Source organism: Mustela nigripes, chromosome X (genome assembly GCF_022355385.1).
Source record: "Mustela nigripes isolate SB6536 chromosome X, MUSNIG.SB6536, whole genome shotgun sequence".
Classification (NCBI taxonomy): domain Eukaryota; kingdom Metazoa; phylum Chordata; class Mammalia; order Carnivora; family Mustelidae; genus Mustela; species Mustela nigripes.
In genome coordinates this window covers 34858191-34872384 of record NC_081575.1, presented here as the reverse complement: position 1 = coordinate 34872384, position 14194 = coordinate 34858191, and positions in this window count along the sequence as shown.

The window sequence follows — 14194 nt, the reverse complement described above, 5'->3', positions numbered from 1 at the left end:
TGAATAATATGGACATTACAGGAAATTTTCTGTTTAGTTTGGAAAATACTTAGAGACAAGTGCCTTTTGTTCATGGTTTTTCTTATATCTTGGAGGCAATTTTCTACTGGACCTATGAAAATTAGACAGCACTATTCAAAACTTCATTCATTCCCCCAAAGAACTTTTGAAGACCCTTTCACTAAGAAACACTTTCTTTAGGGCATATGGACTTCTTCATCCATAGAAGGTATTGTTATATGTTTTGAGGGCAAAAAAAGCCCAGATGATGTTTTTAAGCTTGACTTCCTTAAAAATATCTGGGTGCTAGAGATATAATGTACTTTTGTAGAAAACAGCAAATGTGGGAGTTTTTGTACATATTTCAAACCTCATTTAGAATCTGGATGCTATTTGAGCTGGTGTCAAGGATGCATGAAATTAAATTTAAGAAAGCTTAGCTTTAAGAATTACCAATTTCTTTCTGCGCTGCATAGTTAGATTCTGAGTAGGAATTAAAACTGGTCATTTCCCCTTTAAAATTAATAACACAGTGAGTTTTTTCATGATTCCACAAATCAAATATGTACTGATAATTTAAGGGGCTGAAGTTAGATTCAAGTTGTCTTATAAAAAGAAAAGTAGAAGGTCTATGGGGTGGAAAAGTATCTCATGGGAGCTTTCTACTTTCTGACTAAGAGGTAGAAGTCAGATTTTTAAGCATGTCTGCAAAAGTCATCCTCATAGAAAGTACATTTTTAACAGAATGATAAACAATATTTTAAAAATAGTATTCTACTAGGTGTTTAAATTTAAAAGACTGGAAAACCATATGGTATACTTTGTGAATAACTTAGAGTGTAAATGTTCAAGTATTCAAATAAAAATGTATTTTGTTATTTAATTTAAAAATGTTCAATTTTAAACTATACATTAAAGTAGTTTCCATATACATTATTATTCACATGAATAATACTAATGAAATATATTCAAAAGCTTTATGGGAAGAAGGTTATTTTCCACTTTATAAATGAATTGTAATATGAGTTATAAAATTGAACAAACCTCACCAGTACCTCTTAGTATATTTTTAAATATGGGGTTGCTCTATGCAGTATGATATTTTACAAAAGATAGTAACATTTACTTTTTCTTATATTACAAAGTTTCTAAATTCTTGATGAGATAGTCATTTTCTCAAGATTCATTGAACTATAAAACTGTGCATGTTCAAATTGCTTATCAGTTTGACTCTTTTTTTATTTTATTTTATTTTTTTTAATTTTTTATTTTTTATAAACATATATTTTTATCCCCAGGGGTACAGGTCTGTGAATCAACAGGTTTACACACTTCACAGCACTCACCAAAGCACATACCCTCCCCAATGTCCATAATCCCACTCCCTTCTCCCAAACCCCCTCCCCCCAGCTACCCTCAGTTTGTTTTGTGAGATTAAGAGTCACTTATGGTTTGTCTCCATCCCAATCCCATCTTGTTTCATTTATTCTTCTCCTACCCACTTAAGCCCCCATGTTGCATCACCACTTCCTCATATCAGGGAGATCATATGATAGTTGTCTTTCTCTGCTTGACTTATTTCACTAAGCATGATACACTCTAGTTCCATCCATGTTGTCGCAAATGGCAAGATTTCATTTCTTTTGATGGCTGCATAGTATTCCATTGTGTATATATACCACATCTTCTTGATCCATTCATCTGTTGATGGACATCTAGGTTCTTTCCATAGTTTGGCTATTGTGGACATTGCTGCTATAAACATTTGGGTGCATGTGCCCCTTTGGATCACTACGTTTGTATCTTTACTCTTTTGACCCATCTCTTGTCGTTTGCCCCCTTTTAAAAAGATTATTTATTTATTTATTTATTTGAATAAGAGAGAGAGAGACTGAGAGAGCACAGTGGGGGAGGTCAGACAGAGAGGGAGAAGCAGACTCTCAGTAAGCAGGGATCCCAGTGCAAGGTTTGATCCCAGGACCTCATCAACAGGACCCGAGCTGAAGGCAGACACCTAGCTAACTGAGCCACCAGGGTGCCCCTCATTTGAACCTTGCAGTGACCCTATGAAATAATTAGAATTGATATGGTTGATTACAGATGAGGAACAGAGCCAACAAGACAACTAAGATTTCCGGGATAACGGGTTAGAAAGGTAAGGTTAGTACTTGGGATTTGTAGCTTCTAATCCATTGTTATTTCCATTTGGTGTGGTCTCTTCTAAAACTATCATAATCAGACCACTTACTTAGCCCAAGTATTTCCCCAAAATTCAAGGGAGGGGGTAGCTTATTAATAAAGCTAGTGACTTGTAATGATGAATCTGAAAAACAGAAATGAGTAGATCATATGAATTGCTCATGAAATAGGGAGGATATTAGGAAGGAAACATCTGCCAGCTTAACAGGTTCAGCTGGGTAAACTTGGACAGATAGGAGGGTGTCTTTCACAGTCCTCTGACAAATGGTCCAAGTGAGAAACTGTCACTTATTATTCACTTATTCATTGTGGTGGCTCTCAAGGCATTTAGATTATAGAGGAAGAGCTAGACAAATAAACAAGCAATTAAAATAGTGTTAATAATACAATACAGGACATACATGCTATGGAAATACCAGAAAGGACATCAAACCCTAATTCAGGGACTCATGGGAGATTTAGTAAAGACAGACCTAAAAGATGAGTAAAGAGTTGGGTGATGTGTATTCCAAGTGGAGGAAAGAGCATGGGTTAAGACCTCAAGAGCATAAAAGATTTGAGAAACTGAAAGGGGTTTATTCTGCCTGGCACAGAAATCATTAGAGGAGAAATTATGATCAACACATTGTTTTCATGATCTTAGAGAAGTATGAAAGGAGAAACATGGAAGGAGGCAAAGTACCAAAAATAAATCCTGACCCATCCTAGCTCATTTTCTAGACTTCCTATTGCTACGAGGACATTGTTTCCCACCCCTCAGAGTGTTGTGTGGCTATTAAGGAAAGTAGCTTTATTAGATGCCAACTTTGACCCATACCATTTCAACTGTGCCATCTCATTGAAACCCCATGTCTCATGAGGCAGGTACTAATGTCCTGACTTTACAGATGAAGAAATTAAGACTAAGATAGTGAAAGAAAATTGTCCAAGGTCCAGTGATTAGTAAGCAATGGAGTAAAGACCTGACTCCACATTTCTCTGTTTCCCAAGGCAACACTGTTCAACTGTTCTCTGCTTTCTCTCCTTGGTTTTTAGAACCATAATTATGGTACCTCTATAAATACTGCCTCAGTAAAACAATTTAAAAGAAAGTGATTTGGTTTATCTTAAAGGTGAGATCATTTTAGTTTAGAGGTGCCATTGAGCCAGAGGTATGTATCCTGAATGAATGGATTTCAGAACTAAACAAGATGATGAATATATGGCTAGGAGTCCAACAAGAACTTAAAAACCTTTTTTGCATATACAATTAATACATTCTCAGATCCAAAAGAGAGACTTCCCTAAAGATTTTGCCAAATGGCAAAATCTGAGACAACTTAAATGACAGAAAAACAGTCCCTTGTATCTAAGAGGATTCTCACTTGATAGGTTTTTAGGAATGGATAGTAGGAGGCGGTAGGATGTAAAACTGATTGGGATCTGTTCCAACTTAAGCAAGAAGTCACATAAGTGAAACCTAATATTAGAGAAACTGAATTGGCATACAAAAGTTTGTTAAAAAGGATATGACTTCTTATGTATTTTGTAACAGATCTAGCCTTCCATTAATAACGTATGAAGTAAAATTATGCAATTACTTAATATTTAAAGGACCTAAGATTGCACAAGTGAATCTCTATCCCATTAGTTTTGAATTCATTTCCCTCAGGCCTATTAAGAGATAGTTGTGATAAGTTTATTAGTTTTATTTTATACTTAATTCATATAAGTCTCAGTTTTAGAGAAGTAAAATAAGTGTATGATATCTTTCCTCTTCTGTGTATTATCCTAGACTTTCTCTTTTATATTTGGGGCTATTAAAATTGTTAATTTGGAACATAGAATACAAATTCTTTCTTGTTCAAAGTATTTGGAAATGACACCATGCATTAGTTTTACACTGACATTTTTTAATTCAATGCTTTTATTAAATAGCTAAATAATCAGGAATTGATTTTAACTTTAATTTATGTACAAACTATATTTTCTGAAAGAAAATAATATTCCTCTTATATTTTAATATGGCTACCCTTATCTGAACAAATTATAAATGCAGAGTTCTTTCAACTTCATTTCTGGCAGCAAAATGAAGAATACTTGCAAGTCATTTAACATATCATATGTGATATTCATTATCTTCAAGTTTTGCTTCATATTTTTTTGAATTGATAAATGCTCTGTAATTACAAAAATTAGTTGCTCTATTGAATATAAATACTATGTAGAATATAAACTTTAATTTTTTATTCAATAAGTTACCAAATACTGTTATTTTTCAATTTTTCTAAAACAAAGTACAACCTGAAATTGCTGCTGATGCCTGTCCCTAGGCCCTCTGAGACACTTAAGGGATAGTTTAAATTGTTTCAGGCTGTAAACCCTAGTGCTGCTTCCAGTCGGCAACAGCGACAAGAGAAGAATTAGGCACAAACAAGTCAGCTGCAAAAGACTGGGAGCAGGGGACAACAGTCGAAAAGGACTGCTGCCACGAGCAACTCCACAGTCTCACTTTTATTAGATAGAAAACAAGAGCCAACGGAAGGATGGATGAAGGTCACACGTTAGTCACGTCTTGCAGGTCAGCAAGGAGGAGGGTGAGGTTTCTAGTTAACCAAGCACATTCAAAGGACTCATCTAACTAACAAGGAGCACTTCTGGGAAGAGAAAGGAGCGATCAAGAAAAAGGGAAGCAGGCAGCGTTCCGCCCTGGGCGGGCCAGGCGTTCCCGGCTGCCCGGCTTTGGTGAAGGGGCTGCGTTCCGCCCTGAGTGAGCCGGGCATCCCCAGCTGCCCAGCTTCACGGTCTTACATCATCCTTCTCCCCAAAGACCTGTTGTCAGTATCAGTGTTTCTTAAGGCCATATCTAAGTGTGCTTGGCAACTAGTAAAATCCTCCAGGGGTTACAGTTTAAGTAACAAATTGTTCCGAGGGGCAGCAGCACCCTAGATAATATATCACGGGCTTTCCAGTACCAACCTGAGATAAGAAATGAGAAATCACCTTCAGACAGGAGTGTTTGTGAACCAATGCTTTCTTCTATATAAGATAAAGAGAAAATAGTACTTTGCTTTTTTGAATAATTTTAATGGACTCTGGTTGAAACTATCCTTTATGGAATCTAATATCTGGTCAAGAAAAAATCTACTGGGAAAACTTTGAGATAAAAGGAACTGGAGGCACTGAGGACAGTGATAAATACAGGAGTAGGTTCATAGGAAGTCTTGAGCCATAACAGAGTATGCCTTAGCAGATTTCAAGTACACAATTCCATATTATTAGCCATAGTCACCAAGCTGTACATTGAATCCTTAGAAATTATCCATCTTTTGACTTTAGTTTATATCCTTTGACATATATTACCACATCTCCCCTGCCCCTCAGTCCCTGGCAACCTCTGTTATAGTCTCTGTTTCTATGAAATTGAGTTTTTTTTTTTTTAAGGTCCCATGTATAAGTAAGATCATACAGTATTTGCCTTTCTCTGCTGGTTTATTTCACTTAGCATAATGCCCTCCAGTCTCATCCATGTTATCACAAATGGCAGGATTACCTTCTTCTTGTGGCTGGATAATATGCCATTGCTTATATATTCCATATTTTGTTTATCCATTCATCTACTGAAAGGTTATTTCCATATCTTGGCTATTGTGAGTAATGCTGCAATGAACATGGGAGTGCAGATAGATATCTCCTAGAGATACTGATTTTGTTTACTTCAGTTATATACCGAGGAGTGGGTTACTGGATCATATGGTTGTTCTAATTTTGTTTTTTTGAGGAACCTCCATACTGATTTCCATAGTGGGTGCACCAATTTATATTCCAGCAGTACACTAGAGTTCCCTTTTCTTCACATTCTTTCCAGTACTTGTTATTTCTTCTCTTTTCAATAATAGTCATCCTAGCAGATGTAAGGTAATATTTCATTATGTTTCTTTAAGATTTTATTTATTTATTTGAAAGACAGAGATCACAAGCAGGCAGAGAGAGAGGAAGGGAAGCAGGCTCCCTGCAGAGCAGAGAGCCTGATGCGGGGCTCGATCCCAGGACCCTGGGATCATGACCTGAGCTGAAGGCAGAAGCTTTTTAATCCACTGAGCCACCCAGGCACCCCTCATTATGGTTTTGATTTGCATTCCCTTTTGATAAGGTCTTAAGCATTCCCAACACATACATACACATGCACACACACAAGAGTTATCTACGTATTTAAAAAAAAAAAGTTAGCTATGTAAAGTGATGGATAGGTTAATTATCTTGGTGACCATTTCATAATGTGTATATATATATATATATATATATATATATATATATATATAAAAAAATCACAATACTTTAAATACATGATATTATGTTTTTCAATTATTCCTCAGTAAGGCTGAGGAAGAAAGAAAAGAAAGAAAAGAAATAGACCACACCAACTTGCTATCCATTAGAGACTATGGATTAAACCAGGTACAATAAAATGAGACATTCACTGAAGTGTCCAAAAATTATTTCTAACTTAAAATAATGCCTGATTTGTAGCCCTTGATTGAGGCTCTCCGTATGCCTTCTAAAATACCAAAAGGAGGCATGCATCAGTATTAAATCTCACATCATCACTGAAAACCAACACTGACCTAATGCTCTATTCTAGAAGGAATTTCCATTACCTAAAACTGTGTGGATATGGATTAAGAAAGTGCCTTCAGGTCTTGTTCAATGAGCTCTTGGATTTCACTTGATGAATAATTTTTCTCTAAAAGGACAGGAAGAAACCAGGAAGTCAGGGCAGCTATTCTTATATATTAAAAACATCCAGAAACAACAATAACAAAAACATACCAACACAGGAAAAAAGGGATATGTTTTCTAGAAATACGGTTTTGTTGTGGGGAGAGCTAGGTAGGGAGGAGAAGAAGCACAGAGAGAGGAAGAGTCCTGGGAGCCATGTAACCAACCAGTCTATGTGTCAGGATACCAACCAAAGTGGTAGAAATTTTTCCTTCTTCCAAACATCAGAACTATACTAAGTGATAGCTTCTGATACGAGTTTGGGATGGAAACTATGCACATCAACATGTCCCCAGAATTGCCTTTAGAAATTAATTTACCTATAAATCAGTGAGTAGAAGGCAGTCCTGTGGACTGTGAAATGAGTTCAGATAAAGCTTTACATCATTCAAGGAAAAATAGAGAAGAAAAAACAAACACAACCACCACCAGAAGCAACTTGGGTTTATGGGAAATATACACAAAAAGGGAATGGGAACACAAACCCACAATTTCAAAGGAAGCATGTATATTTGAGAAACAAATGGCCTACTGAATAATTGTGAAGACATTTCTGAAGGTGTTTGGCATCCTCAAGAGACTGCAAGGAAGAATGGTCTTTTCAAAAAGGGAGCAGATTTTAATAAGAAACAAGGTCAGATGTAAATGAAAATGGCTGAAATAAGGAAAGATCACCAATAAACTATACTATTAAAGAATTAACTTTTCAATTAACTCAGCTCAATGTGAATGAACTGAGTAGAGAAAATAATTAAGACTGTCAAAAATTGGGGCACCTGGGTGGCTCAGTGGGTTAAGCCTCTGCCTTTGGCTCAGGTCATGGTCTCAGGGTCCTGGCATCAAGCCCCACACTGCACTCTCTTCTCAGCAGGGAGCCTGCTTCCCCCCCTGTCTCTGCCTGCCTCTCTGCCTACTTGTGATCTTTGTCTGTCAAATAAATAAATAAAATCTTTAAAAAAAAAAAGACTGTCAAAAATCATTTCTGTCCTGTAAGTGACAAGAGTAATACACTGTTTCATACAATAGAGGAAAATGACAGGACCAAAAACCAAACAAACTATAAGAAGATAATTATAGAGAAGAAGGCAGGAGATTAGAAATGTAACCTATGATGTATAAGTGATACTGAGGAAGAAATAGAAATAGTAGAGTTAGAAACAAATCTTCCTTAATATATTAATGAATATGTATCTCCATCTTATAGGCTGCATCATATATAGTGTTCAAATTCTAATCACGCTGGAATATGCAATAAGACAAGTCCTCCTGCAAATCTACTTGTTATTTTTCATCATTCTATAAATATTAATATATTTGAACATAAATAAGAAAGCAAAATCATAGTTGTTGGAATGAAGGAAACAAAGATAATAATTATTGGGAGATGTGTTTGGAAAGCTCAAGGCAAAACAACTGAAAAATAAGTGGATATTGTATAATTTGGATACAAATTTAAAATATATAAATCTATTAGTTTGTAAAATTAAATAATCAGAACACAAAAAATTAGAAATTATACTTGCCATGACAGCTATGCAATATCTAGAAATAAAATAAGTTGTTCTATACCAATTTACTGAATGATTCTGTAAATGGAGAGACCTACATCTCTTCTCCTGGAGCAGTGACCTACATTACCAAGCCATGAACACTTCTAGGAAATACTCCCTATAAACTCCAAAGACCTTAAGAATTAAAAGAGTCATTGAAGATAATTCAATTATCTTTCAAATGAGAAAACAGAGACTCAGAAAAATGATGGCCAAGGTTAGTGGCCTGGAACTAAAATTCAGGTCATCTGGCACTGAGTTAGATATTTTTCTCTCTGAGTTAGATATTTCCCCCCCAAAAAGAGCTCAAAACACACTTAGAGTTAATTTTCTTCAGATGTTTCTTTCTTTCCTAACATTAAAATGTTGGAGAAAAATTCTATTTAATGCAGGACTCTAATTTAATTTTCTCAATAGACTTTTTTTTTAAGTAAAATTGGAACTATGCTCTATATACTGTGATTCAGCTCAGTTTTCCCCATAATAATAAATACAAGGCATGCTTCTAATTTCAGTAATTGTAGGGTAGGTAATTAACCCTCCCATTGATGAAAACTAAAGACCTGGATAATAAGTTAAAAATATTGTTTTAAAGAATGTGCAAGTAATAACAGTATAGTAAAGAATTAATGGACTGAAAGCAAACATGAGATGCTAATCCAGTGAAGTGTACTACTATGGCTTTCGGCATTTTCTAATCTAGAAAAAAGGATCTACAAAACTGAGGTGTGACTTGGTTAGCAGTGAGGTGAACAGAATTCAAAATCAAGGGTTAATAAAATATTGGTAGAGTCTGATGAACAATGACCTCCTCTTTTAAATAGGAACTCAAAGGCCAATAACCTTATTTGAAAGGTGAGCCAAAAATATACCAGACATAAACCAGATCTCCTATGGATTTGCATCCATGACTTACTTGGGTGGTCCAGAGGAATCTCTGGCCTTGATCCTGGAGGAGGTAGTCTCAAGTAATTTCCCAGAAGCATATTAATTTTTTTCTGGAAGAAGATAACAAAATCCCTAAATCCCAAATATTTATATCATTTAATAGATGTTTGATGAATCACAGGAATATTATTTTAAAGATATCAGAGAGTTATTGAGTGGAAAAAAAAACCTAATACTATATAAACTGGAATTCCAGAGAGGAAAGCCTCTCTGACAGAGTTGAAGATCACCAGCAATTTTATTCTCGTGATTTCATTTCCTGACTGTGGGCATAGTAAGAGGAAGAAAGATGAAACAATTTTAAAAAATATTTTATTTATTTATTGACAGAGATAGCAAGAGAGCACAAGCAGGGCAAGTGGCAGAGGGAGAGGGAGAAGCTGACCCCTTACTCAGCAGGGAGCCTGACATGGGGCTCAATCCCAGAACCTTGGAATCATGACATGAACTGAAGGCAGATGTTTAGCCTACTGAACCACCCAAGCACCCCAAGATGAAGCAGTTTTTTTGGTAGTTGCATGGGCCACATTTTTGAAACCTGAAAAGACTTTGATATGGTGAGTTTTCACCATGGGATTTTGCTGATTTCTGGGATTGCCTGAGAGTGGTAGGTAAATGAGGGCAGTTGGTTTTCAAAGGCATACTGAGATTATCTGTATTCTTTTTTTTTTTTAATTTTTTAAAAGATCTTATTTATTTATTTGACAGAGGTCACAAGCAGGCAAGAGAGGCCACAGAGAGAGAGAGAGAGAGAGAAGCAGGCTCCCTGCTGAGCAGAGAGCCTGATGTGGGGCTCAATCCCAAGACCCTAGGACCATGACCTGAGCGGAAGGCAGAGGCTTTAACCCACTGAGCCACCCAGGCCCCCTGATTATCTGTATTCTTGTAGTGCTTAGGAGACAAAGCCTAGCTAAGAGGGAAACACCAGCTTTAAATACGTGGTAATTCTTTCCATCAAGGCATTTTACAGAATTCAAAGTTGGGGGAGTGAGTGTGGGCAGCTAAAGTGCTAAGCTCAAAAAAAAATAAAATAAAGGCATTTCCTCTTTCATAAATGAGGAAAGGAAGATCCAGTAAGTTTTCAGTTAAAAATTCAAGAAGGCCGGGGCACCTGGGTGGCTCAGTGGGTTAAGCCTCTGCCTTCAGCTCGGGTCATGATCTCTAGGACCTGGGATCGAGTCCCGATCAGGCTCTATGCTTGGCAGGGGGCCTGCTTTCTCCCCTATCACTCTTTGCCTGCCTATCTACCTACCTGTGATCTCTCTCTGTAAAATAAATAAATGAAATCTTAAAAAAAAAAATTCAAGAAAGCCATGCTCCCAAACAGGACTGAAAACAGAGGTGTATTGAATGTTAGCAAAACATCAACCTGGTCACCGCTCAGCTTATTCCTTGATGGGATTCACATGATTACCTCCTCACTCAGTTCTGCCAAAAGAGGGAAGAGATGTATTCTCTGATGGAAGATAACATTATTTAGGGTTTCTGATTTTCTTTTTATACAATAAAATTTTCTGGACATGAAGAGAGGCATAAAAATGTGGCCAATAAATAAGAGAAAACATTAAAAAACAGTAATAAACCTTCAGATGATAAAAATATTAAAAAGAACTTTGAAATAACTCATAGTCTAAAGAAAATAGATGACAAGATGAACAAGAGGAATAAAAATTACAGAGTAGGAATAAAAATGAAAGCATAAATGGGCATTTGATAAATGAAAAACACAGTATCTAAAATTAAGAGCTAATTGGAAGAGCTAAATCGAAGAATGTATGCAGCAGTAGATGTGATTGGATAATTTAATCAGATTAAGAGAAAATATCCAAATAGAAGCAGAGTAAAATGTAATAGAGCAAGAGAGAAAGAGACATGTGTAGACACAATGTAAAGCATGCATGTAATTATACTCTCAGAAAGACAAGAGGAAGAAAATGGCAAGCTGCAATAATTGAGGGAAATCAATAATTTTTTTTTCTAAATTGATGAAGAGTATTAATCACAGTTTCAAGAAACTCAACAAGACCAAGTAGGTCAGAATATAAAGAAAACCACATGTAAGGACACTGGTCAAATTTCCAAAACCCATAATTAAAAAGAAACGCTTTAAGGATCCATAGAGAAAAGATACATTATCTATATTAAGACTGGTGGTTTATTTTGGGTGAAAACTGTAGGAGATTCTACAGAAAACTGTAGAATCAATTTAATGACGCATCCAAAATGCTTTAAAAAATGGAAAATAGATTCTACATTTGGTAAAATCTTCCTTCAAATATGAAATATGTTTATGACAAAATATGAGAGAAATCATTGCTAAACAACATGAAAAACTAAATGGAATTCTTCAGCTCCAATTATATGATGAATCCAATGATATTCTATGTGATATAGAAGCATAGGACTGAAGAATAAAATGTGTAGCACCAAGAAGGGTAAATAAGTTTGCAGTTTATAACATATGTAGAAGAATTATGACAATAGGACAAAGAATGGGAGACGCTAAATGAAGTGAAATTCTTGTAGGTTTTTTGCATTACTTGGAATGTGGTAAAATAAGTGATTTAAATAAGGTAGGATGTAATAAGTATGTGTATTCTAATCCTCAAACACTAAAAGGATTATACAAGAATGTATAATTAAAATTTGGTTGAAGATGTTAACACACCTTTCTCAGTAATTTTAGAATAAGAGACAAAAAGAAGTCACTTAAGTTATATAAATTTTGAAAAATACAATTAAACTTTTTGTCTGTTGTTCTAAAATTACTGAGAAAGGTGTGTGACATATTTTGAATACTCTACCCACCTAAATTCAGAATACTCATCATTTTCTAATGCATAAGCAATATTTACCAAAATAAATTATATGCTGGACGAAAAAGGAAGTCTCAGCAAATTTGAAAGGACTGAAATCATAGAGTATGTTCTCTGAAAACAGTGGAATTAAGCCAAGAGTTAACAAGAAAAAGTTAATTAGAAAATCATCAAGGGTTCAGAAGTTAACAAACTTTAGAATAATGACACAGAGAACAAATGTGATGAAAATTTAAAAAAAATTAATTGGTGGTTATGAAATCATTGAATATAAAATTGTATATAATGCAGTGATGTGAAAATTAAAAGACATAAGGCTTTTAATGCACATGTAAAAAAAATGAAAAATCAATATCAGTAATTCAAGTAGCCATCTAAATAAGCTTAGGATAGAACAGCAGATCAAATTCAATATATGTAGAAGAATATAATAAATATATTTTATAGATTTATATAAGATATAAAGTAAATGAAATGAAATATTAAAAAAATACTGTGAAGAAATTTAACAAAGCCAAAAGTCAGTTTGTTGAAACAAAGTGATATAGCTTTAACAATAATGAATAGAACAAATAGAAGCCATGATAGTAGTTACCTTTAGTGGACAGTAATGACTGAGAGTGCCCTTGGTAGGGATAGTGCCTAAGATTGGATAAATAAAACTTCTAATATTTTATATCTTATTTTGAGTGGTGATTATTCTGGGATTTTCACCTTGTAGAAATTCTTGGGGCTGTAAACTTAGGATATATGGACTTCTATGTACTTATTGTGTGTGTGTGTGTGTGTGTGTGTGTGTGTATGCTTAATTCCTGAAATTAAAGGTGTGTTGTCTTCTTACATTCCTACACTATTTCTTAAACTATTTTAAGTATTGTCACCTTATACTGTAGTTTGTATACCTTAGTTCAAGTGTCCATTCAGTATTTTAATTCTCAAAATTGACTTGACTCATTCATCTATTAATTATTCTATCTTCGCTTTAGTCACTTTATTAAATACCAAAATTAGTCCTTTTGATATTCTTATTGTTATTTTCTTAAACTGATAAAATAATTTGGAGTGAAATTATATTTCTTAGGATGTGAACTTCATTTTCAAGAGGTAGTGTTAATCTCTCATTTATTCAAGTTTTATTTCATCTTATTCAGTATATACTCAATATCTTTCATATTAAAAATCCAAATATTGCTTTTTTTAAATACAAAAATATTTTTATCATAGATAATTCAGAGCATAATGTTAATCAAAAGAACTATTAATCATCTGTATTGCCATCTCAAAGAGACACACAACATTTATTCTGTTTTGTATTGTGTGTGTGTACTTCTTAAAAAATAATTGCAAAATAATCCAAAAATTTTTATGGAATCCGAAGAGACCCCGAATCACTAAGGAAATGTTGAAAAACAAAAATAAAACGGGGGCATCACGTTACCTGATTTCAAGCTTTACTACAAAGCTGTGATCACCAAGACAGCATGGTACTGGCATAAAAACAGACACACAGAGCAGTGGAACAGAGTAGAGAGCCCAGATATGGACCCTCAACTCTATGGTCAAATAATCTTCAACAAAACAGGAAAAAAAAATAAAGTGGAAAAAAGACAGTCTCTTCACTAAATGGTGCTGGGAAAACTGGGCAGCTGTATGTGGAAGAATGAAACTCGACCATTCTCTTACACCGTACACAAAGATAAACTCAAAATGGATAAAAGACCTCCATGTGAGACAGGAATCCATCAGAATCCTAGAGGAGAACATAGGCAATAATCTCTTCGATTTGAGCCACAGCAACTTCTTTCAAGATATGTCTCCAAAGGCAAAGGAAACAAAAGCTAAAATGAACTTTTGGGACTTCATCAATATCAAAAGCTTCTGCACAGCAAAGGAAATAGTCAAGAAAACAAAGAGGCAACCCAC